Source organism: Drosophila busckii, chromosome 3R, assembly GCF_011750605.1.
Source record: "Drosophila busckii strain San Diego stock center, stock number 13000-0081.31 chromosome 3R, ASM1175060v1, whole genome shotgun sequence".
Lineage (NCBI taxonomy): Eukaryota > Metazoa > Arthropoda > Insecta > Diptera > Drosophilidae > Drosophila > Drosophila busckii.
This window is the reverse complement of record NC_046607.1, coordinates 5,462,280-5,486,715: the sequence shown is the minus strand read 5'-3', so window position 1 is coordinate 5,486,715 and position 24,436 is coordinate 5,462,280. Positions and strand designations below refer to the sequence as shown.

The 24,436-nt window shown below is 41.2% G+C and overlaps 1 protein-coding gene across 8 annotated transcripts in view; it reads right to left on the bottom strand.

Moving 5' to 3' along the window:
* Positions 1–19,897, bottom strand: part of LOC108602833 (homeotic protein antennapedia) — an 89,774-nt gene extending 69,877 nt beyond the window's left edge. For all 8 annotated transcript variants that reach the window (XM_017991082.2, XM_017991079.2, XM_017991075.2 and 5 more), the window contains exons 1-2: positions 18,976–19,897; positions 7,170–7,174 (exon numbers count right to left, since the gene is read on the bottom strand). The gene's annotated coding sequence lies outside the window, so the exon portion shown is untranslated. The remainder of the gene's footprint in view (positions 1–7,169; positions 7,175–18,975) is intronic.
* Positions 19,898–24,436: the final 4,539 nt, after the last annotated feature.

The window sequence follows — 24,436 nt, the reverse complement described above, 5'->3', positions numbered from 1 at the left end:
AAAGACAATGCGCAAAACGTAAAGCAATAAAGCTCGAGCTTCCCTTTAATTTTAATGCTCGCACACCGACACTTAATAAACAATAAACAATTAACAACAACATGATCATCATCATCAGCAGCAACAACATCGAGTCAAAGCCATGAGCCAAGTTCAGTTCTTGGTCAACGAGATTTGCATTTTGATGAATTGCAGACCCAGACCCAGACCCAGACCGACCGACTGAAGAGAGATGTTTGTCCAGCACGAATGCTACCTGTAAGTCATTTTTCTGACACTATCTTTGCATGTTAGCCGTGGGCGTAGGAGCATAGAGGAGATCGGAGAGGGGCTGCTTCTTTTTTTTTTTTTGGCTTTTGTGAGTGACTTGTGTGACTGGAAATTTAAATTAACCTCTTGGCTGCGGAGTAATTATTTTTGTCATTTTTTTGCCAAAACAATAAAACATAAAAAAAAACATGCGCTTGTTGTTGTTGTTTCGCCTTTGGCTGCCAGCACTGAGTTATTGTACAAATTAAAATGAACGATGTGTCGGGAAGGTCAGTCGCTGCTTTTGTTTGTAGTTCTTACGCCCTTTCCACCCCACTCAAGCGCTCTCACCTCGGCTCCTCTTGAGCGCTCACTGCTCGGCACATCACACGGTCAAACTTGACTTCAATTTTTTCTAGCTTGTCGTACATGATGTGACTATGAGCTCTTCATGCTCCGCCATGTCATGGCATGAATATCAGCATGTCCAGCTCTACGGTTGGATCGCGATAAGAATTAGCGGGCCAGATGAAAAGCTTTTGGGTATTGGCTAAATGCCTGAGCTCAGTTACCGCTCTCTACCCTCAGTGAAGAAGAAGAGCGCTGTGTATAACTGTAAGTGATTACTTTACATGGAGGCCAACAATGGACTAAGCGCCGTGTCCGTTGCCGTGTCCGAACTTGACACTTGAAATGGCTTCGCTTCGCTTCGAGTTGAGTTGGAGTTGAGTATCTTGGACTCGCATCGCTGCTCATCTAAATTCATAAGTGGATGTCAAAGACAATGGCGGCATTCAACGTGTGGCGTCATGTGCGTGAGTAATTGCCGTTATATGCTCTACTAGAAGGCCAGTGGGCGTGGCAGTACGCCTACACACAGCTAGACAGACAGTTGAGTAGCAACTTCAATGCGGCGCTTTGATTTATTTTTATGCAATACTTTGATTTAGAATCTTTCCTTGTTCAATTGCAACAATTGCAGCTTTAAAATATTTTCATTTTTAACAAACAAAATGCGACTTGAAATAGACCAAACTATGGCAACTGTGAACTCCAACTACAAGTTGCACATTCAACTCTCGAGCATTTTCAATTTCAACTTGGCTTCAATTGAGACTTGGGCCCATAAATTGCAAGTGCGACAGCTGTGCAAATGTCGCTGCCTATCTGTGTGTGTGTGTGTTTGTGTGTGTCTGTGTGCGTGTGGGTGTGCTTGTGTAGGTGTTTGCAATTGGACTGTGTAGTTGCAAGTTGCTGAATGAAGTTTAGTTCATTTAACTTGCAACTTATGACGCGCCAGAAATTTGCAGACAATGTCTGACAGACTTTCAAAATATTTCACTTGAACTCGAGGGCGACAACAACAACAATAATAATGGCACACAAGTGCCCAGCTGTATATGCATCTGTGTGTGTGTATGTGTGTGAGCTTGAGTGTGTTGTAATGTGCAAATAAATGTAAACGTACTTTGTTTGAATTTTGAATGACCTTGGCATAGAGGAAATGGCAAAAAGCATTATTTAAACCTAACAAGCCGACAACTGGGAGCACACACACATACATAAGTGTATATGTGTGTGTGTGTTGGGGTTAAGGGTTGAGGCTTGTGCTTCAAGCTGCTTTGCTCCCAATTTACGAAACTCAATCAGAACACGGCAGCCCATTAGAGACTCTCGCCACGGGTGCAAAGCAAAGGGGTGTGGCCCCCACCCCAACCCCAACCCAAGTCCAATGCCAGCCTGTGCCTGTCTGTGTGTGTGTGTGTGTGTGTGTGTGTGTGTTGACTCTGCGTGTATTTTGCTAATTTACTAGACAGAAATACGCCTTTAACCCACCAAGCTCATTTATTATATAAAACAGCAACAGCAGAGACTGGAGACTGGAAACTGCAGCAGAGGCTGCCACAGGAGTCGGAGTCCACACAGCTTGGCAGACAGTGCATGGAAGAACCCTTTTAGCCTGGCGACACGTGTGTCCAGGGCTGCCGAGAAAGGGTTGCAAAGTGTAAAAATCGTGTTAATTCCAAAGGCAGCGCACAGAGAGCACAGAGATTTTTTGATGTAACCATTTATATGAGTTTATAATTACTGAAATTAGTTGTTCCGCTTCTACAATTCTTTCATTTCCTTGCTCTGCGTATGTGTGTGTGTGTGTGTGTGTGATTTATGGGAGAAATCTGTGTGGCATGAGTTGACAGCAATATGAATCATATTTTAGCTTATGCTGCATTAGATATAGAATGAAATATGTTTATTAAATATATATGAGATGCTGGCTGCTAATTTTAATAAGCAACTAACTGATCTAAATGCAGATATAGACTGCATTAAATTTGTTGAAATGAACTGATCGAAAGGCAAATTGGTCATGCTCTATATAGCGCGGGTCAACTCAGTTATATTTTAAGGTTTTACGCAAAATTGTATAAAATATTTAAATGCAATTAACACAGCACAGCACAGCGGTTGAAAATCAGACAACAACACAGGCCCGAGCCACGAATGAAAAAACTTTTGTCAAATCAACTTCCTTCCGTGCTGGTTGCACAAAATGAAAAATTTCATATGAAATTAACCCTGGCGCGGCAGGATTTTGAGCTCAACCCCGACACATGCAAGCCGAATAAAAAAGGAAGAGAACGTAAAAAATAAATAACCCCAAAAGCAGCAGCGCAGGACTTCGGGGTGGTGGACAGCAGGCGAACTCCGGAGGAGGCTCCGGACAGCGCCAGAGGCAGACAATGTGGCAACAAATTTGTATGTAAATGTATGCAAAAGTAATTAATCATAGTCGCACATGCACGCACACACACACATGAAGGCAATGCGGACATTACATATACAACAAGTATACGCAGCAGTGAACGGCGCAAGTGAACTTGTTTAAAGGTTAACTTCATTTTTATGATATTAAACGACGAAACGAGGCAACTCATGGATAGATTCGATAGAGAATTGCTAAGATTATTTATCGCTTGGGTTGCTGATTGAAGTTGCGCGTTCGTCTCAGGTGCCAGCGCACCCAAAATATGAATCCTTGGCCCAACTACACGTGTCCGGCCATTTGCCCAGCTCAGGCTCAGGCTCGGGCGGGGGTTGCTGATAAGGTTGGCGGCCATGATACGCAGCACTTAGTGCAAACTGATGATAGCGACCATCCCAGCAGCAACACGAAGGTACCAAAGACAGAGAGCGATAGAGAGAGAGAGAGACAGACAATGGCAACGGCTGCAGCGTTCACAAAGGAAGAGGCGGCGGCGGTGGTGGAAAATGAGAAGCAAACGGCGATGCCCTCAACAAGGCAAGTCGCACACACAGACACATGTGAGAGAGAGAAAGAGATAGAAAGAGAGAGCAAGACTGCTGTGTTTTTGGTCGTTCATAAATCATCGCTGAGACGACACCGTGTTAAATTGGAACTTTTCCCATACATAAATAGAACGGAGCGTACCGAACGAATAACAAAAATATTAAAACTACATTTTTAGTATTTGTTGGCCACTGCTATTATAGTCAGCATTAAAATAAAATAAATTAAATATTATATGTTAGTTAGCCAGTTAGTTAATTTTAATGCCATAACACAGCTTTTAAATTTTATATTTATTACTTGTAAATTATCTACTTGCCATTAAAATATTTTGCCGTAAATTTCGAGTTCATTTGCCGATGTTATTTTTATTTTTATTTTTAAATTGCATGGCGTGCAACATTTTGTTCCCTAAATGCAACAAAGTGCAACATGCGCTTATAAAATGCAAATGCAATTATTTTGCTTGTGTGTGTGTGACTATCTGTATGTGTGTGTGCTAGACTAATGCCATCTCGCTCGCACTGGCCGATGTGGCCAAAAAGCCATAATTTTCCAATTAAGCGAAAATGAGCGATTTATTTGCCATGAAATCAGTGAGAATCGCTGATAAAAATCTCTTCATTCTGCTAGAGCCAACGGACACCACCAGGATATGTTGCTGTTGTTGTTGTTGCTGTTGCTGTTATATTTCGCTTTGGTTTGCAGAAAGTGCAACGCGAAATGTTTGCCGCCGTTGCAATTATTTATTATGCGCATGGCAATGCCCAGCCGAGTGTCTGTTGCAGGGGCAAAGAGGCAAGAGCGACCGAATGGGCAACACCAGCTGCTGTTGCTGCTGCTGCTGCTGCTTGTGGGTGGATTGTCTGTCTGTCTGTGTGTGTGTGTGTGTGTGTGTGTGTCGCTTAACCCCCCAGGCCAAGCGTCCGCATACGCTGTGTCAACACAAGAGCAGCGACGCATCGTCTCTGCTGCAGCAACAACAACAACAACAGCAGAGGGAATTGCCATGTTGCATTGTTGCTGTTGCTGTTGCATTGTTTGGATTGCTGTTGTTTTTGCTGCTGATTTTTTCTCACATTGCTGCGCTTGTTTTTTTATTTCAGCGCATTGGCTGCAACTTCAAGTGGAAAATTGCTGAACGCGGATGTTGATTCCCTTACTGTTATACTGATTGCTGTTGTTGGCAGCGACACAGTCAGTCAGCAATGGGGTATATTGGTTGCTATCATTTTCACACTTCAAAGTTAGAAGTAGAGTCGATTAGTCTTTAGTGCAGCGCAATTGCTGCTTTAATTGCATGTCTTGCTTTAGTAGGAGGCTCAACTACTTAACACCTGTTAGAGCAAAACTGTTGGCCATATGTTAATTAAAACTGCAGCCCAGAACACGCCAACGGGCCAAGCTTCGACGTTCAGCTCGCATGTCAACATGCCCAAAATTCACTTGCCACAGAGTTTTGTACAAAGCCAAAGCCTTTTGCATTGCCTAATTCAATTGTGAGCTGAAGCCTGCTGCATTTATCAACACCTCACTCGTCTGTGTGTGTGTGTGTGTGTGTGCAACAATTTCCGTTGGCTGCGCCTGCACAGGTGCCAGATACAATTTGTGTTGCATTTTTAATTTGTGGCGCCCCAGCAGCAAACTGACTTTCAACAATGAGCAAGCAAAACAAACTAAATGAAGTTCAAGTTGGCGATTAAGTGTGAAAAATGTTTGCGTTATACATTTTATATAAATTCACTTAAAGTTGCATTTAAAAGAAACTTTTGGCCAGCAGGACTCGAATGCAGGGCAGCGCCATAAATTTCCGCATTTGCCAAGTGCTGCTCTCTCTCTCTCACACGCGCTCTCTCTCTCTCTCTCTTTCGCATTTATTTGCAGTTTTATTTGTGTTAATTTAAGCGTGCAATACGCACAATTCTGTCGTCGTCGGGGTCAGTTTAAAAATACGCAGAACGCAGCATATGAGGAAATGCGTATGCAACTGCAAAATTTATGAAAAATTAATTTTGAAATCGTTAATTGAGTGTTTATTGTTATGCGACTCACTGAGCGCAACGTTGGCGCCTCCCAAAAACGAAAAATAAAAATTTACTTATGCATATGCGAATTATTAATGCGAATGCACATTAAATGCTTCTGAATTTATGTGCAGCTGCCCCGAATTGTGGCACTAATATAAATTAATTGTGCGCCATAAAATGTAAACGAAATAAAATCAGAAATATATATGGAAAAATCTCAGTTAAATAGAAATGCGCCAAATGTCAGTCAGTCAGTCTTACTCTCAATTTGCATATGCACTTAAATCATTTTGTCGAGCCTTCAAGTGCTTTGCATGTGTGTGAGTGTGTGTGTCCGTGTGTGTGTACAATATTTCTCACATAAATTCACACTTTAACCAATTTGCATGCAATCTGCGGGGGTAAAACTACCAAACAGAACGCCCAGCCCAGCCCAGCCCACCCCTAAGGCTTCCACTACCCCCAGTACGTCAGTCTGGGGCATTCATCGAGTGCGCGCAGACAGCGACGCAGTGCAACGCCCCCGCCGCCATTGCAACACCCCAACCACCCCAAAGGGTGTGTGAATTTGTTGTTACTTTTATTTTTCTTGCTTTGCAGCAGTCACTGCATTGGCAATGCGAACTTTTGCATATTTAAGCGACGCCTGTGCAAAACTCAGTGCGAGTGACTGAATGAGTTTGAATGAACTCGCCATGAACAAATGCGAAACAGCTACCCCTCAGCACCCCCCTTAGCGTTAAATGCATTGCAACGGCAAAGGATAACAAGTGAAAAGCATTGACTTTGCACACGCACAGTGGCACAAAATCAATTGTGCATCGAAAGTAGCAACAAGCAAACAGTTTCATTCTATTCTTTTATTTTAAATGCAGCATATATTTTATTTAATTTACTTTAACCACTGTGCAGGCAAAGTTCGTATCCTGCAACGGCAACGGCAACTGCAACTGCACTTAAATCAAAAGGTGACTAAACGAGAATTTCCTTTTTAAATTAATAAACTCGGTCGTTCGTTCGGTCGACGTTGCGCTTCAACCTCAAGACTTTGGGCTCTATTAGCCGCTGGCCAAGCAACGGCCACAGTGGGCCATAAATTTAGTGCGAAAACTTTTTGACGCGGTGCATTTTTTACAAAGTATGCGCTAGCTATAAGTACAGTAAGCATTCCATATTAGAGCAACTGCTTTGAACATAGATTTGCTTATTAAAAAATAAACAATCTAAAATTAAGAAATATAAGCAGACATAGCAAACTAATTTAACAGCAAAATACACATCTGAATAATATTGAAATTTTTTAATTTTATAAAAAAAATAAGCTGACATTAATTGTTGATTGCATTCAAATTGTCTGTCTGATCTCATTGCTCGTAAGATTAATTAGAGTATATTTGTTTTAAATGAAATTGATACGCTGAACTTTTAGTGCATAAAGAATGAAAGTAAAATTGAATGAGAAAGTTGCTTAGATAGCTTGATTACTGTATTAAGAATGCTGCTTATACGGAGTGCTTACTGTATTTAGTTAGTATGTGCCAAAACTTACTCAGTTTGCATAAATTTAATGTAGAGCGACTTACCTAAGCTGCAATGAAAAGAAGCAGAAATATTTATTTAATAAATAATTCGAAAATGCAGTAAATTTAATTTGTTTGTATTGGAAATTTGTTTTATTTTGTAAATTTGCAGCCCTTGTTCGACTATAGACGCTAGTTCAACTACCCTGCAAGTCAGCTGCTTAGATTGTTAGCCAGGATACGTGAACGGACTGCGACAGGCACCACACACACAACTGACTGATAAACATCACCCTTAGCCCTCTCCCCGGTCCATGCCAAAGCCTGCCAGCGGCATTGGAATGGAAATGGAATTGGTATTGGATGGTCGGGCGCATTGCTGGAATGCTTGGTGGAATGCTGGCCAGGCCAGGCGACCGCACATGTCCTGCCAAGTGTTTTAATTATAAAAATGAGATATCGCAGAACTTGGAAGCAGACAATCCTTCGAGCGGCACAAAAGTTCGAGCAAGGGGCGCCCCAGCTAAGCTCGAGAACTGCAAAACTATGCGAAGCGCGCGTGGCAGTTGTGACCCGCAGGCAGCTACACACACATGCGTCTGTCTCTGTGTGTGTGTGTGTGTGTGTGTGTGTTATCAACAAATGCGATGTAGGTCTTATCAACTGCGTGGCGCAGCAGCAGGCAGCAGGCAATTTAAATGTGGCAGACGAACGCTTGTCAAGGCAGGAAGGAAGCAGCAGCAGCGAGTTCGCCTCAATGTTTCGACTGCTGCCGTCAATAGCAAAAGCCAAAGTCTTATGCTGGCTTCTTATTCATTCATGCGTTGCACATTCGCATTCGACTGCGATAAAATGAGCAGATAAGCTCCTAGCCCCAGGATATGTGTGTGCGGCTGAATATCTGATTCAGTGAGTCACAGGACATTCGCGTTAATTGCTAAAATTCATTATGCTCAAGACGTAGCGGCAGCAAATAAAATAAAATATAGTTAACTACACTCGACTACACTTAATTTAAAGCCAAATTCAATCATTTGCATGAGCTGAACTTTCATGCTCAAAATTAATGTCGAGAAATCACACAAAAGGCCGCGACACTCAACTCAAGTGGGCGAGGGGGCGGCGGCGGCAAAAGTCACCAAAAGTGGACGAAACGGAAGCCATAAATGAAATTAAAACAAAAGAGTGTGAGCTACAACGACATTTTCCTCTCTGAGGACTTAAATTAGGGTCACTGGGTGTGTTTGTTTGTTTGCTTGCCACTTTTTTTCTACTTTTTTTTCTACTTTTTTTTTTGGTTTGTATTAAGGTTTGGGCCATTGCGTAACACAAAAACCCGCTAACATAGAGAGAGACGACTGCGGCCATAGACAACGAAAATTTTGCGCTATTTTCATTTTGAATGCGGCGCCCATTTTTCTATACATTTTTTTCGTTTTACTTTGCTGGTCAGCAAAGTTGGTAAAATCAACTTTGGATTTCTTGAATTTATTTTTTTTTTTGTTTTTTTTGTGTTTTAGCTCGCACAGCAAGCGGCTTTGTTGTTTGTTTTCTGTTCTGTTTTAGTATTTGCCTTTATTTGTTTTTCTTTTTCGGCTGCCACCCGCTGTTTTTCCCCATTTTTTATATTACCACGCCATTTATCATTTCCCTGCGCCAAACGTATATATTGCTGTCTCGCTTGCACACTATATATGTGTGTATGTGTGTTATATATATATCTGCATATATGTTTTGGCAGTCATCAGGTAAATAAGGCAATTTTCACGCAGCTTTAATTTAATTTATTAAAACTTTTGGCGTCAGCTGCGATTTTCATTTCCCCCCTTTCTCGCTCTTCTTCTTCTCGCTATGTGCGTGTGTCTAAGTTGTGAAAATGCCTTAACACGAAAATTCCGCTTGGGCTGCGTTTTGTTTTCGTGTTCAGTTAACTGCGTTCTTTACATTTTCCTGGCCAAGCGTAGAAGCCTCCAATGGAATTTTTGGTGGGCCTGCGTGTTTGCTTTTGACACATTTAATACCACCCACCCACCCACCCACCAGCCTGTCCACCCGCCCGCTGCTGACGCTGACATGATTTATTATTTATTGTTCGAAACATGAAACGTAGCTTGAGCTCTTAATTTCCTCAGCTTAAAGCTCAATTTGGCAGCTACATTGCCATAGATTTCGAACTCGACGCTTTGCTTTGAATGTCAACTTAGCTGGAAACACACACGTGCCTCATTTTGTTGGAAATTAAGATAAGCGCAGCAGCCAGAGCAACACACGGAACGAGAAGAATTGGTTTTATTTTTGAGAAATTAAAGAGGCGACGTGGAGCGGGGGCTGTGGGGCATGCAACATAGAAAACAACTTTGCCGCTGAACGGAACGGAACGGAGCGCGCCTAGCGAGATAGATGGATGGCTCTGGTGCCAAGATTTATGTTTGATCAAGAATTTCCCGTACACTGCACGCGTTTTTCCTTGGCTTGAATTGTCTGCGTTGCTGCTGCTGCTGCTGCTTTGCTTAGTATTTTTAGATTTTCCTTTTCGTTTTCAGTTGCAGTGCAATAACCTCGCCGCACCTCACCCCAAAACCCCCAATGTATCTGTATCTTTGGCTCTAGCTGTGGCCAGTAGTTGCAGTTTGGTTTTATTTTCAACTTGTCGTCTTGAAGCTGCAGCCTGCAACGTGCAACGTGCAGCGTGCAACGTGCGAAGAAGAAAAATGTCTCTTGGGTGTATTCATAACATGCCACAGCCATAAATATGCGCTCTACGAGACATCCGACATCTGTGTCTGCGTTTGCGTCTGCATTTGCGTCTGGGGCGACCAATCCGACCACAGCCAACGCCCCAAAACGAGAGGCGTGGCCCGCCACCAAACTGTGCTTTGACGAATTGAACGGATGCAGTGCGTCCATCGTTGATGACTGCCAAACGGGCTCTGCTTAATTGAGAAACTAGTTTCACATCACTGCAGACGAGCCAAAGTCCCATGCACAGTGGGCCACAAGCAACAATTATTGAGAAGAAATAGTAGAGCTCTTAAAATGAATTCAAATCAATAAATGAAATGAAGAAATAAACAAAAATAATAGTAGTTTAATCATTAGTTCAGCTAAATTATTAGTAAACTAATGTAAACGAATACTAAAAAAATTATTTCATTCTTTTTTTAAATTAAAATCCAAAAAATTAGATCAAATTGATTTATATCCCAATAATAAATAGCAAACAAATATCTAGTATTTTATTTATATATTTATATGATATCTAATGATTATGATATTTCTCATTATTCATAAGGATGCAATTTTCTTTCTTTTATTTCAATTTTAGCAGTCTAAAGTATTTAGAAATTCTGATACTTGCGCATTTGCAACCCATTGTGGCATCGATTCTGAGGCGCGTTGCGCTTGTCGCAGGAAGTGTTAAGCGGAATGTTTTAATAGCAACGATCCCTTCTTTTCTCACCTCTTTTTTTGCTTTTTATGCAAATTACAAGAGGCTGCGCTAATAACACGTTCGTCTCTGCATATCCGACAGATAAAACATTTTAATTTTCAAGTGCATAAACAAGTTTTGGTGGCTTAAGCTGCAAACGCAGCTCGTTCTTGGCCTCAACGTCTTGGCAATATCTCAATTGCAATTGCATTTTGTTCGCTTGGCCACCTACTTGTAGTTTCGCTAGAGCAGAGCGAGAGAGAGAGAGAGAAAGAGAGCGAAAGACTTTTGCACAGGCGAATAAATAAAATTGAAATTAAAAGTTGTTTGGCAACGTACACCGAAAATACACGAAAGGTGATAAATCAGGTGACAGAAATTAATTGAGTTATTCAGCATTGGGTGCATCGCATATAACATTTTAATGTGTGTGTGTTCATGTGTGTGTGTGTGTGCTTGTCGTCGCTGTTGTTATTGGGTGTTGCTCAAAGTTGATATCGATATCGAAACTCAACTGTTGTCATCCGGCCTCACGCTTGAGCTTCAAGCCGCGCCTCAAATCCTCGTCCTTTCTGGCTTGTCTCTCTGCTGATTTTGGATTAATTTGTTCTGCAGTAAAGTTCAGCCAAGCAGCCAAGTCTCCCCCCCCCCAAGCGCCAAACGCATTGCATTGCTGGCAAGTTGCGTCACACACACAAGAGCGCAGCTCCAAAATAAATGAAATGATATACAAAACAAAAAAAAGAGGTAAAGGAGCAGAAAAAGGCACAAGTCATCTACCTGGGGCAGCAGGTTTTTGGTTTTTGGTTTTCGGTTTTGGCTTTGGCTTTGGCTTTGCAGCAGCAACAGAGCGCGGAATGATATATGAAGTATCTCATGGTATGACATTAACAGCACACACGAACATGTAGTTTTGTTATTTATTGAGTTTTCAGATATTTTGAAGGCATTAACATTGAAACAAATTATTATGATTACAAGATTTATTACCACATACAGAAGAGCGAGAGAGCGAGCGCGAATAAATGCAAAATATCTCATTTAAATGAAAGGTGCAAACGCTCTCACTCTCTTGCTTAAGAATTTACAGTTCAGTTGTTTGATTGATGGCCAAATGAATATTTTGTTGTCATACCAAACAGTAGGTGTGTGAATTTTACTCACGTAGAACGTGCGCTACGTGTAATGCTTTAAATACTTTGATCTTTGGGCATTGCTTTGGGCTTTATAGATAAATAAAAATAACAAAATAAAATGAGCCAAACAGTCAACAGTGCATAACAAATTTAAGCTACTCAAATGTGTTTTTAAATAAACAAAGTACACTTAGAAATATATAAAAATTCAACGAATATGAAAAATAAATTACGCATACGTAATAAATCTAAACTAAGCGCTTGGCGCTCATAGCTGTAATCTGCATTTCATAGCTGATTTAAATGATTGCTGATTAGCGAGCTCTTGAGTAGGCAGCCAGCCCAACTACGCGTCTCGTCTATGCCTTATTAGCAACGATAATCTCTGGACGCTGGCCAGCATTTAGCATTGGCAAGTGGTTGGGATGACCCACGCATTTGTGTGGACGCCTTGACGACACTTTTGGTCAATTGGCAATTGCCAATTGGCTGATTGGCAGCCAGGCAGTGGGCAATTGCTGGCGATTGGCGATTGCATAATTGCGGCCAGGCTGGTTCAATTGGAATGCGAAGCAGCAGCAAATGAAAATTTTTATTGCGGATGCAATGGGCAGACGATTTGCGATAAGTCGGTCCGTCGGTCCGACTGTCTGGCCTAGTCGTTGTCTAATCAGCGCTTATTGATTCAAACGACAGGCCGGCTAAGCACTGTTAGTGGCACAGTCTGGGGGCATGCAACACACCTGCTCGCTGCTTTGGTCTGTTAGCGGTCTAGAGTTTGACTTGGGTGCAAATGTTTTGGTGCAGCGCCAGCGGCGGCGGCGGCAACTGGACACGGACTTCATAATTGCGGCACGTTGATGCAGCACGTTGTTGCACGTGGAACGTGCTGCCACTGGTTGTTGTCAGAGCCGCACATCAGCGTCGCGTAGTCAATTGTTTTTTACTTGGAAGCAACTAAAAATTATTTTATCACACTTTTTATAGCTGCATTGGTTGCTCATAATTTAATAGCAATTGTTGCTGTTGTTGTTGTTGCAACTTGACTTGGGTGTTGTTGGTACCTTGGGCCACTTTGACTAATTGCAGTGCAACTTGCAACTTGTTGTTGTTGCTTGTCGCGCCTGTCAGTCAACTTGTCGTACAATTTGTCATCTTCTATGTCAGCGCTGTTAGGGGAAATGCAATTTTATTAGATTTTCGTTGAACTGCCAAACGGCGACGCGGCGGCCCCAACGTTTATCACTTCCTTGGACAATTTACATGCAAATTGTTGCTGAGTGGGCTTCAGCAATCTGATGGAGACTCCAACTCAACTCAATTGAATGCTAAGCAATTCGAAATATTTTAAACTTCAATTCATTTCGAGCTCTAAATTATTAAACAGTTTTCATATTATTATTTAACTTCACACTCTACTCAGCTCTTTAGCACATAATGAAGTTTACACATTTTCGATTTTCGTAGTCAACCCTTAAGTTGAAGCTTACCTTGTAACCTCCCCTCCTCGCTCCGCTTTGCTTTGCTTTGTCTGGGCGCATAAAGCTTTCGACTTGAAGGAAACCAATTTGTTCAGCCGTTTGATTTAAACGGTTTTATGGCTGCCCTCTTGTTTTCATTGGCTATCTCGCTCGCACAGTCGCTGCTGCTGCTGACGCGCCCTTAAGTATGCCACTCGGCGCACTACTTCTCAACCCACACACAGTGGGTCACAACAGCACTCGGCTGTGTGTGTGTGTGTGTGTGTATAGCAACCCCCTTTGATATTTGGCAGACAGTGGCAATGGCAAATTTGCAGCATATGCAGGACAAAAACGAAAGGACGAAAGAACTGAAGCGACAGTTTCGCAAGACATTTGGTCAAATTCAAATTCATGTGCGGGGGCAGCAATGTCATTGCCTTTGCCTTTGCATGTGTGCCAGACCCCGCCAAGCCCCCGCCCCTGGACACACACTCATTCAATTGCCAGTCGAAGCCGAAAGGGGCGTGAGTGTGCGTGTGTGTGTGTGTGTGTGTGTGTGTGTGTGTGTCGACGCAATGTGGTGCAAATGGCAGCCGTAACGGTTTAATCTGTTTTAAATTATTTTTGGGAATTTGCAGAGAGGCCAAACAATGAGCAGCAGGAACGGCCCTCGCTAATCTCTACGCGCTGCTGTCCACAGCGGTGGGGGAGGGGGGGAGCAGCATATTTTTATTTTTTTTCTGCGTTGCTTGCGAATTCAAAACCAAAAACTGATTCCCACTTGGGCTGCCTTTTTGCATCTGCTTCGTTTTGCTTTTCATATTTTTGTTTTGTTGTTTGTCAGTGCGCTGCCCTTATAATCCCCCCCAGCAACAACAACAACAGCAACAAGAAGAAGAAGAAGAAGAAGAAGCAGCAGCAGCAGAACAACAGCAACATATAGTGGCATCTCAGTTGCACTCGCTGTTTCGCTTGCCTGGCAACGCTGCTTGGCATCAAGATTAATTTTAGACGAAAAAAGGAAAGAAATAAGTCAAAATGATTAATGGGCTTTAATTTTTGTTCGTCGCTGCTTCTTGCGTTCATTCTCGCTGTTTATATATCTAACCGAAAAACGCGGCACACATGTATATATAATATATGTGTATGTGTGTGTGTGTGTTGCTCATAGAATTAGATGAAGTATTTGGAGACTGCGTCGCGCACCCGCAAGTTTCAACTTGGAGTTGGAAATTGTTTTCAAAGGTTAATGTTCAGTTTCAGTTTTCTTTCAACCATCTTGACTGGGTCGCCATCATGTTCTCTCTCCCTCTCTTTAGCTCGCTGATAAGCGATTAATGGTTGCCGCTTTTGGAGTTCAGCATGGCGCACATCACTTAATTGTTAATTATAGCTGCAGCATATTGAGTTATAATGTTTCAATCTTTCGTTACTGTAGCTTTGATGTTAAAGTTGACATTAGCATTGTTCGCTGACACGATTTCTCATATTCCGGTTAACTCTTTGCTAAGATTTTTGTGCCTTTTTAATTGTGAAATTTCCACGAAATGCTCATCGCAAGTTTTGCACTTGGTTCGTGTTTTTTGGGACTGACACGATTCCAAAACCAAAGCCAGGCCATCATGTTGCTGCTGTCGCTGCTGCTGCTGCTGCTGCTGTCGTCTGGCTGGTTGCTCTGGGGTTCAGCGGGGTCCAGGGCTGGTCGGTCAGTGAGCAATCCAAGCCGCATTTGTGTCATTCTGCGACAACTTTGACATGTGTGACATTGTTTTTTATTTTTCTACATTCGTTGTTGCTGGCTCAGTGTTTTTTTTTTGGTTTGTTGGCCACATTTTCGTGTCGCTTGACTTTGGCTTAGAGCAACGGCAAATGTACGAATTATTTCATGTTTCTTTTTTGCGCTTTTATTTCGCATGCGAAACTCAACTGCTGCTCAACTGCTCAACTTGCCCATGGCTAGTAACTTAGATACAGATACAAATACAGATAGTTAGATACCAGATATGTATGTCGACAAACACATAAAAAAAACCGTCGCCGCTTGGCCTTTACTCCAAGTTCTTGTTGTTTTTGTTGCCGCCCAACATTGAACAAGGTTTCGCAGTTTCTTCGCTTTTTAGAGCGCAGTTTTCCAAGACTTTTGCCTGTGCTTAGCTCGTGCTGTTTGAACAATGAGCCATGAGCCGAGCCTTGGCGGCTCGTTTGAACGCAGAGTCAGCAAATCGATTTGCAGTTCTAGTTTTAGCTAGAGCGTAACTAATTGTCGCATAAAAAAACAAAAACATGCGACAGATTGTCAACATATCTCATGCCAAATTTCCATATTGATATTCATATTTTGTCATTGTTTGGACATCTTCAGCTTCCGTCGGCCCGACCGACCGACCGCTCGCCCGCCCGTCGCTTCCTAGAACAGCCTCGACTAGGCAATATGCAAATGTTATGCAACAAACAGAGACACACACAGACGAACATATGTAAGTCCTGGCGACGGCGACGGTTCCGCTGCTTCAGATTGCAGCAACTGCAGATGAAGTTCTGCTTTGGTTTGCTTTGCTTTGGGTTGCACGTAGATTTATGTCGCTTTTTATGAGTTATTGACTTCTTCACACAGATAAATCACAAATTTCCTCCATTGTGATGTGTTTGTAAAAATATTAGAAGTGAATGTGATTTATGGCAACGACATTGAGCACACACAGTGAGAGAATTTCTCACGAGTCGCAGCCAAAAACAACCAAAACGTATTTAGGGCAAAGCGTCATAACAAACTAAAATTAAACTGCAGCTATTAAGTTAAGCAACAATTAAGATTTTTTCAAGTGTTAGCCAGCGTTTGCTTATTCGATTCTTTCGATTGCTTCTTAATCCTTTGCACAATGCACATGACACGGCCATTCTAAGCAGCATCCACTTTTGATTTATGCCTTTGGTCTGCTCAACATCGAACTGCATACAAATGATTTGATTTATTATGAAATTTCATTTTCAGTTGAAAGTAAAAATCCAAAGGCCTCAGCCTGATCTTGTTATTGTTGAAGATAACCAACTTCGCAGTCTCAGCCTCAGTTCGAGCCGAGGCGATTCAGATCACTTTCAAAACGGCGACAACAATGCGAACTCATAAATAATAATTCCAGGCTGACTCGCGCCGAGAATTTATCTAAAAAAAAGGGCCAAGAATTCTGAGCAGAGAGGACACCAACTGTAAAAACAGGTAACCTTCGAAGCCTGGCTGCAGACAATGGACCGAGAGTCAAGCCAAAAGTCATGTTCCGGTGCTCAGACCCGTAGGCTCCGGCTCCGGTTCGTCGGCAATGCATTCAGACTCGAGTCGAAGCTGCATTTGCTCAGATACGCGCACCGAATTGCCACGGCGAAGGTCGCATATTAATTTTTATGACCATTGCATAACCTGAGCCCGGACGCTGCAAGAGCCTTCGCCAGGTGACTTCCTAATTGTTAATGATGCTATGGAAAATTTGCTTTATGGCTTTATGACATGTGCAAAAGGAAAACGCAAGTGACGAGACAAAAAAAAAGATGAAAATAAATATAAAAACCGCACAGCAGGTTTTCACTTTCATGCAAGTTAACTTCGGTGCTGTTGTTGTTGCAATTTCAAGGACATTTGAAGCATAAAAAAAGGTGATCAGGTAGTCTTGGATTTTCCCAATAGATTTTCAAGTTGCTGTGCATTTATTTTTTAGCAGTTTTTTGAGTTTATTTCTTGTCGCGTGAATCTCTTTGCCATAAATCTTTGTCACCCGCTCGGCGCAATGTCACTGCGTGTGCGCCCCGCTGGGCGCCAGCCCAAAAACCCAAGTGCGCTCAGCTCTCAACTGACGCATCCCCACTAACAAAAAGCAGTTCGTGTGTCCTCAGGCCAAACCAAAGGCGCTGAGCTCCAAACAAAACGCAAAACACATGCGAAGCGAGACAAAAATACCAAACAAAACTGCAGCCACAGCAAATTGCCACCCAAAAACGCCACTGAGGGCAATGCCAGCAGCTAGGAGCAGCTAGCAGCGCCTGCTTAGTCCTTTTTTTGTGCTGCAGGCTACATCAAAATCCGCAAGCCAAACAGAAATTAAATAGCACAGCAAAAAGACCACAACAAGTGGCATGCGAAAAAAAAACAAAATTCAACAATGAAAATGCAATTGTTAGTTAACAAAAAACTATAGCAAATATTCTCTAACAATTTGTCAATTTAATATGCTAAACTTAAATGCCGATTGCTTATTATATTGATGAGCAAATAATATGTTAAATGTTAACTTATTGCTAACAAAAAATAAATATATTTACTTGATTTTTTATGTGTGTGAATCTTATTTAGTCGTTTCTCTATTTCTTTGTCATTGTTTTTGCATTTGATTAATTAGCCGATTCATGTTGCCATTTATCAATTTAGATTTTCAAAATAATTTTAATTTCAAATGCTGGGCAACTGTTTTCAAACAAGTTTTGTTTATCGTGTATTTTATTTCTTTTAACAAGCGCTTTGTTTCGATATGTGGTAAGATTTGTTGAATACAATTTTATTTCTTTCAATTTCATTTGATTTGGTTTTTTTTTTTATTTGTTTTTGTTGCTGGCGCGTTGATTAATGTATTTACAAAAGAGTTGTCGCCATTTTTTGCCAGATTATTTATTATATAAATCATGATCAGAGTGTGAATTTGAACAGCTCAGCAATGAGTCTGAGCAAGTTGTTGGGCGTGAATTGAAAGTATATAGTATATATATTGTTAAGTTCAAAGTAGCAAATACTAATATAAGCAAGCGTTTAGTTTAGTTTGTTTTGTATAGTGCAAAAATCTGACTAAAACCACTGACTGGCATATCCATTTACAATATGAATTTACCCAAACTCTGTTCGTGGCGAGTCGTAAATCAAAAAAGTTTTTGCAAACCAAACAGAAACGGAAACGGCAACGGAGTTTATGATTTTGTCAGCAGTGAAACATTTCCAGCTGATTAAATCGATAAATTATGAGAAAATAATAGTATCATCTGCACATGATGGCAGAAATTGTTTAAATAAAATGAACTCAACTCCACTGACTGTTTATGTAGTAACAAATGCGTTAACAGCAAATAAACTGAATGGCCGGCCGAATGTTCATTAAAGCTTATTGAACAAATCAACAACGCATCAAATAAATATTTATTATTTAGCATGCAGCAAAATGAAATAAAAAACAACAACAACAAAAGCATTTTATAAATTGTAAAATGTAATAAATCTGAGCGCAAGTGCAGCAGATGAACGGACAGAGAGCGAGTGCAACAGCCAGAGTGAGTGAGAGAGCAAGAGAGCGCGACAAATATGCAGAAGCCAGACAACTAGGACAACAACAACAGCAATAAGGACAATGCGCCGCAACAATGGCCGCATAAATTTTCTATGCAGCGCATACATATACATATATGTTTCTATGTGTGTGTGTGTGTGTGTGTGTGCACTCACACTCAGTAATGGCCGCTAGTATGCGGAAGTGAAACTATGTTGCCCAGGATATGTGTAATAACTCAAAACGATTCCAAGTTCAAAGCGGCCATTACTCGTGACCAACAACTCCAGTGGCTGGCTACATATTTGGCCTATAGCTACAGCCTCCAGTTGTGCTGTGGGTTGCTTGGTTGGTTGGTTGGTTGGGTGGGCTACTAAAAATTTATGCAAATGTCTAATAAGCCTGTCAACAGTTTGCAGTTGAGTGATGAGCCCAGCGCCAGGACTGACTGCTCGCAAACTTTTGAATTATGAAGTGTTGAATTTGCGCCACAAAAAGCGCCACACACACACAGACACACACATAGAACTTGCAACTTACCGTTTAAATCCAATTGGGGTGTGCAAATCCGTGATTCAGCCGCCTGTCTGGCTTATAAATTCAACTAGCTCCAATGCACGTGCTTCAAACTTTTACACCGTTAACTTTTTTCTTGTCGTTTTTGCTTCCTTATTTTTATTAGATTTTCTTTTCTTTTTATTATTTTTGGCTGTCTGCTACGTTTTGCTTGTTGTAAATATTGCTTGATTTTATTTATGGAGACTAGAAATGTTGAGCGTAGCGCATTTGAATCGAACTCTGCTCGTTAACTCGGCTTTGATTTGCACTTGAGACTTGTTGGCGAGTGTAACGAGCTAATTCACAATCATTCACACTTATTGCACAATTTGTTAACCGTGTCCAGACACCTGCCAGACGCACTTAAGTATCCATGAGGGTCAACATCATAAAAATTTGAAAAACAGAAGAGAGAAGCGCGCGCGTTTCTTCTGTTTGAGTTTTTATATCTTTTGCTTTTGCTTTTTTTTTTTTGTTGTGTTTGTTTGTCGCGTTTAAGTGTCTGCGTCTGGCTGCGGCCAATGTGCGACTGTTGCGGTTCTAATTTTTTTTACGATTATTGTTATGATTATTTTTACGATTTTTACGAGCTGTCAATTGGCCGGACGAGCGCCGTGGTGGGCGGTCGAGCGTTTCTGGCAGCGACGAGCTGAATACGACGACCATGGGCAACCGAATAGTTTGTTAGCTTTGGACCCCAAGAGACCCAAGAGATGCGAGTGCTCCGGCTGCTGCGGCTACTGCTGCTGCTGCTGATGTTGATGATGCTGCCCCCAGCGTCGAGAACAACAACAATAACTGCTACTACTAGTGCTACTACGACAACAACTGCGACGACAACGACGACGGCGGACAACGTGTGGCATACACCGCTGCGTTGTGTATTGTGTGATGTTGATTTCTTTACGACTTCTATCAAACTAAACCCATAAAGCATTCAATTCAAAGCATATACATGTGAAAATCCAAGCGAGAACTCCTTATTAATCCAGAAGCAACGCGCCAGCGGCCAACTGCGCAGCCAGCGTCGGCGTCAGCAGCAGCAGCAGCGTGCTCCCCCCTCCCTGCTCCAAAAGCAAAACAACAGTATATAAATAATCTTATAAGAAACTCAACTCGAGAGAGCCAAAGCGCTGCTCAAGCGCTGCCAACGTTATTTATGCCTCAGCCGGCGTCGACGTCAACGCCAGCGCTACGCTGCTGCTGCGAGGCCATAAAGTATCTGCAGTCACTACAAACCAAAGCCGAGCAAAACTGAAAAAAAAAACTAGAAATTGTATCTTCTGCTCGCTTTTTGCGCTCAGAGTCCAGTTGAGCGAGCTGAGTTGAGTGAGTTGGTGAGTGCATGAGTGCGAAATTTACGTGCCACGAGTAGAGCTTGTGGCAGTGCCACATTCAGTTGCCAGTTGGGCTTGTAACTCACATTCGCACAGCGGCTACTTGCGGCTTTTTGTTGCCGCCTGCCGTAGCAACAATGACGAACTTTCTAGCTCTACAAATTGAGACAGAGCGCTCGGAATGTTTTTGTTTTCAATTTTCATTTGAGCTTTTGGTATGTCTTAATATTTATTTTATTTATTGCAAATAATTTTACAAATTCAAATCAGATATAGAGAAATAATTGCTGAAGAAATTCTATTAAAATACTAAAAATGGAATAAACAATGTAAATAGAGCACTTAGAATGTTTTTGATTTCAATGTTCATTTAAGATATTCAATTTTATTTTTATTTTTATTTATAACATAGTTGGTTCAGAATTTGTTAAAAAAATTTCTATAAATGAGGATGAAAATACAAAAGTATATATAGTATATAGGCATAAATATAATTATCAATTTATTTTTAATTCAAGGTTTTCATCGTATATGATAATATATTTCAATAGTATGATATATTATATTTCAATAGTATTTTTATTATTAAAATTCTACTCAAATAATTATTTTTGTCATACTGAAAACATTTAATTCTGAATGTTATTTCAAAATGTATGTTTATTTTTATTTAATTCACCTCTACTTGAATGAATATTTCTGATTTAATAATTATGCTTCTTTCATTCAAATTGAGCAATTTAAAACGGGTGGAATATTAAAATGTTGGCTGCCACAAATTCGTAATCTTTATTTGCCGACTGCATAACAATCATGGCGTAAAATCTCACACACGCACTCACACACACACACACACACACACACATACGCTCAACCAACCCCGAAAATGAGTAAAAATATGGCTCCAGCATCGCTCGCTCTCTTTCGCTCTATTTTTTTGCTGCTCGCTCAGTTTTCTGCACAGCTGTTGGTCGAACTGAGCGTGAGCAAGAGATCGGCAGCGTATAAAGAGCAAACGAAAAAAAGAAGAAGCAGAGAGAGAGTGTAGCAGCTGCTGTGAGCAACTAAAAAAAAAACAATAGCACACCACGTGCAAATGCTTTGCCCTCACCCCCGGTCCACAAACAAAACGACTCCAAGCAGAAACTTGGCCAACTTTGCGCTGCCCGCAGTCAACGTTAACGTCAACAGCTGCGTTGACGCTGACGCTAACGTTGCCGTCGCCGCTGCCGCAACGCGTCGCAAACAGGGAGGAGCCGCAGCAGCGCGCGCTCATAAAGCATTCTCGCCTGTCGCTTGCTCGACCGGAGAGCAACACAACTAACACACTCGCCGCCGCCAAGATGGATGACGGTGCCTCAGCTCTGCCATGTGCGTAGGCGAGAGCGCAACAGTCCCACTCAAGCGTCAGTGCAAGCGAGATGGCAATATGCGGCCGCGTTAAGTGTGACGAATGTGCCATTATTTTGCTTTATTGTGTCGTGAGCGGCCGCGTTGCTCTTTTCAATGGGTTTTCTCACATAAATTTACGCAGCCGTCGTGCCGTGCCGTCGCTGCTGGCGTCGCAGCGACAGCGAAATTTCAGTTGCTTACTCTCCACAGTCGCAGTCGGGCCGTCGGCTTCTCACTGAGTGCGAGAATCATTTGGCCACTTGCCGTCTGTCAATGCATGTGGCAAAAGACGACGGCAAAAGCAAAAACAAAATGATTTGAATACAAATTTGGTTTATGGTAATATTTTTAATTTATTTTAATACAAATTCAAGATGCTTAAAATGAATTAAAATAGAGTAAATTAATAGAGTTATAGCTGAAGATATTTTATTTGAATTATTTTAACGAATCCAAAATAATAGTTAGATATGGAAAATTTAAAAATTTGCTTTGACACGAATTAATATAATATTACTAATTCTTATTAAAGATATTAAATTTTAATTTTTAAAAATTTGCTTTAAGTTATTGAACATTTCTAGAGGTTTTATTCTTTAATTATAATAATGAAATATCGAATCAAATATAATGAATACATTTTATTATGTTACGATTGAGCTTTATATGAATTAATAAATTAATTATCATTGTAGAAAAACAAACAAATAGAACAGATCTTATAATGATTACTGTCCATATATCCAACGTATATTATTTGAATATATCAATTGTTTTTTAATACTCTACCCGTTTGGATAGTGTTCAGAGCCTGGCAGCTGTTCCGAGCTTGTTTTTATTTTTGGACAATTTTACACTCAATTATGTGAGGCAATAAATATCTGGAGAGCGGATGAATCGGTTTTAAAAGCACACTTGGCGCCCCACCCAATATTGTAAGCACGTTGAGACCAGAACCAGAGCCAGAGCCATGCCCACAGGTCCAGCTAGCTGTGCCGGGCCGTACGCATCGCTGCTCTTTGACAACTGTGCGCTCCTAAATCATTCAATTGGGATGCCAGTGAAGGCGCGGGTTGAAGCTGAAGCTGAAGCTGGGGGACTGGGACTGGGATTGGGACTGCGACTGAGGGTGGGAGCTCAGCTGGAATCGTGTTTGCTGTAAACTGTGGGCTCGTCTTTTTGTCCTTTTTGTGGCGTTCACCTTGGAAAGTATTTTCACATGATGCCAGTGGGCGCCCTTAGTATCCATTTCCGCTCCAGCTAACAACTGAAATAACAACAACAACAACAAAAGCAACAACAGCGACATGCTGAAAAACAAGACGCGCGTGCCGTTCTGCCGGCTGAGCTGCGAGCTGGGTATCCAGCCTAACCCATACCCAGCTCTTGGACTTGGCAATCGGGCAAATAAGTCAACCTGCTGCTGCAGCAACAACAACTGCAACAAAAAACAAGCACAACTAAAGCCCAAAAGTGATCGATGAAGTCGCCCGCGAAATTTACGACGTGAAACTTAGAATTGTTTCGCATGTCGCTTCGATTTTGCCTTTTGCCGCCCCAAAGTCTCCGCCGCGTCCCTCTGATCTGCGCTCAACAAGGCAACAAGACAAGTTTTTATTTTCAAGTGCAGTTTAGAGCTAAACAAATGTATTTAAATTTAAAACTTATATATTTAAATGCTTAAATATTATGCCATGCTATGCAATTGTGCGGCCAACTAAAGCAAACTGACAATAACAATTGCGATGAATGAAGTTTAAGTTTAGTTGCTGTTGTTGTTGTTGTTGTTGTTGCTCTGTGTGCCATGCCGTGCATGCATACAAATAATCAGTCAAGTTGATCAGGTGAGTCAATAAATAAAGCGCCAACTGACGCGAGCGCACGGTAGCCGCAACCAACAATAATAATAACAGCAATAATAATAGCAACAACAACAAGAACGATTCAAATATCAAGAGTCAGAGTCAGAGCCAGGGAGACAGCAGTCGACACATGTGTACATATGACAACATTTTAATGGTCGTTTATCATAATTTGTCTTTGAGCTAAGCTAATTCCAACATCCAATTGCTTACTTTGTGGCACATACATGCCACACGGGGCGTGGGCGTGTGGGTGTGGGCGTGGCAGTGTCAACAATTTTTGATTAAGCTGATTTGGCTATATCACAAAACACACGCAAATTGACAGCAATAACTCCAGAGAGATGACAACTGCTCTTTGGTGGCCGCCATCAAGCAAATCAGTGAGATTCATTCATAACAATTGAGGATTATAGTAGGCGTGGCATTTGTAGCGCAACTATTTTGCATTTTGTTAATTTGCATGGAGTTATTATTGAATGAACTCAGTTAATTTATGATGAATTTTTTAGGCTGAAGTCTACTTTATATTTATATTGATTTTATTGCGGCTTTGAAATTTAAAACAAGTTTTTTTATAAGGCGCAAACAAAAGAACTATAAACAAAATTTTTATTAAGCAGCAAAGTATCAACAAAAATTTATAAAAAAGAGTACAAATTATTGTTGGAGCTTAAATTTCTATTAATCGTTTCTGTTAATTGATGTGATATATCTAAATAATGATTTTTCTAACAAGAGTTCTAGTTTCGAAAATAATATTTTCCTATTTAATAAACATAAATATTTTTACATATAAGTATTTTTACTTTTGAGCCAACAATAAATTCTTTACGTTAAACATTTGTTAAA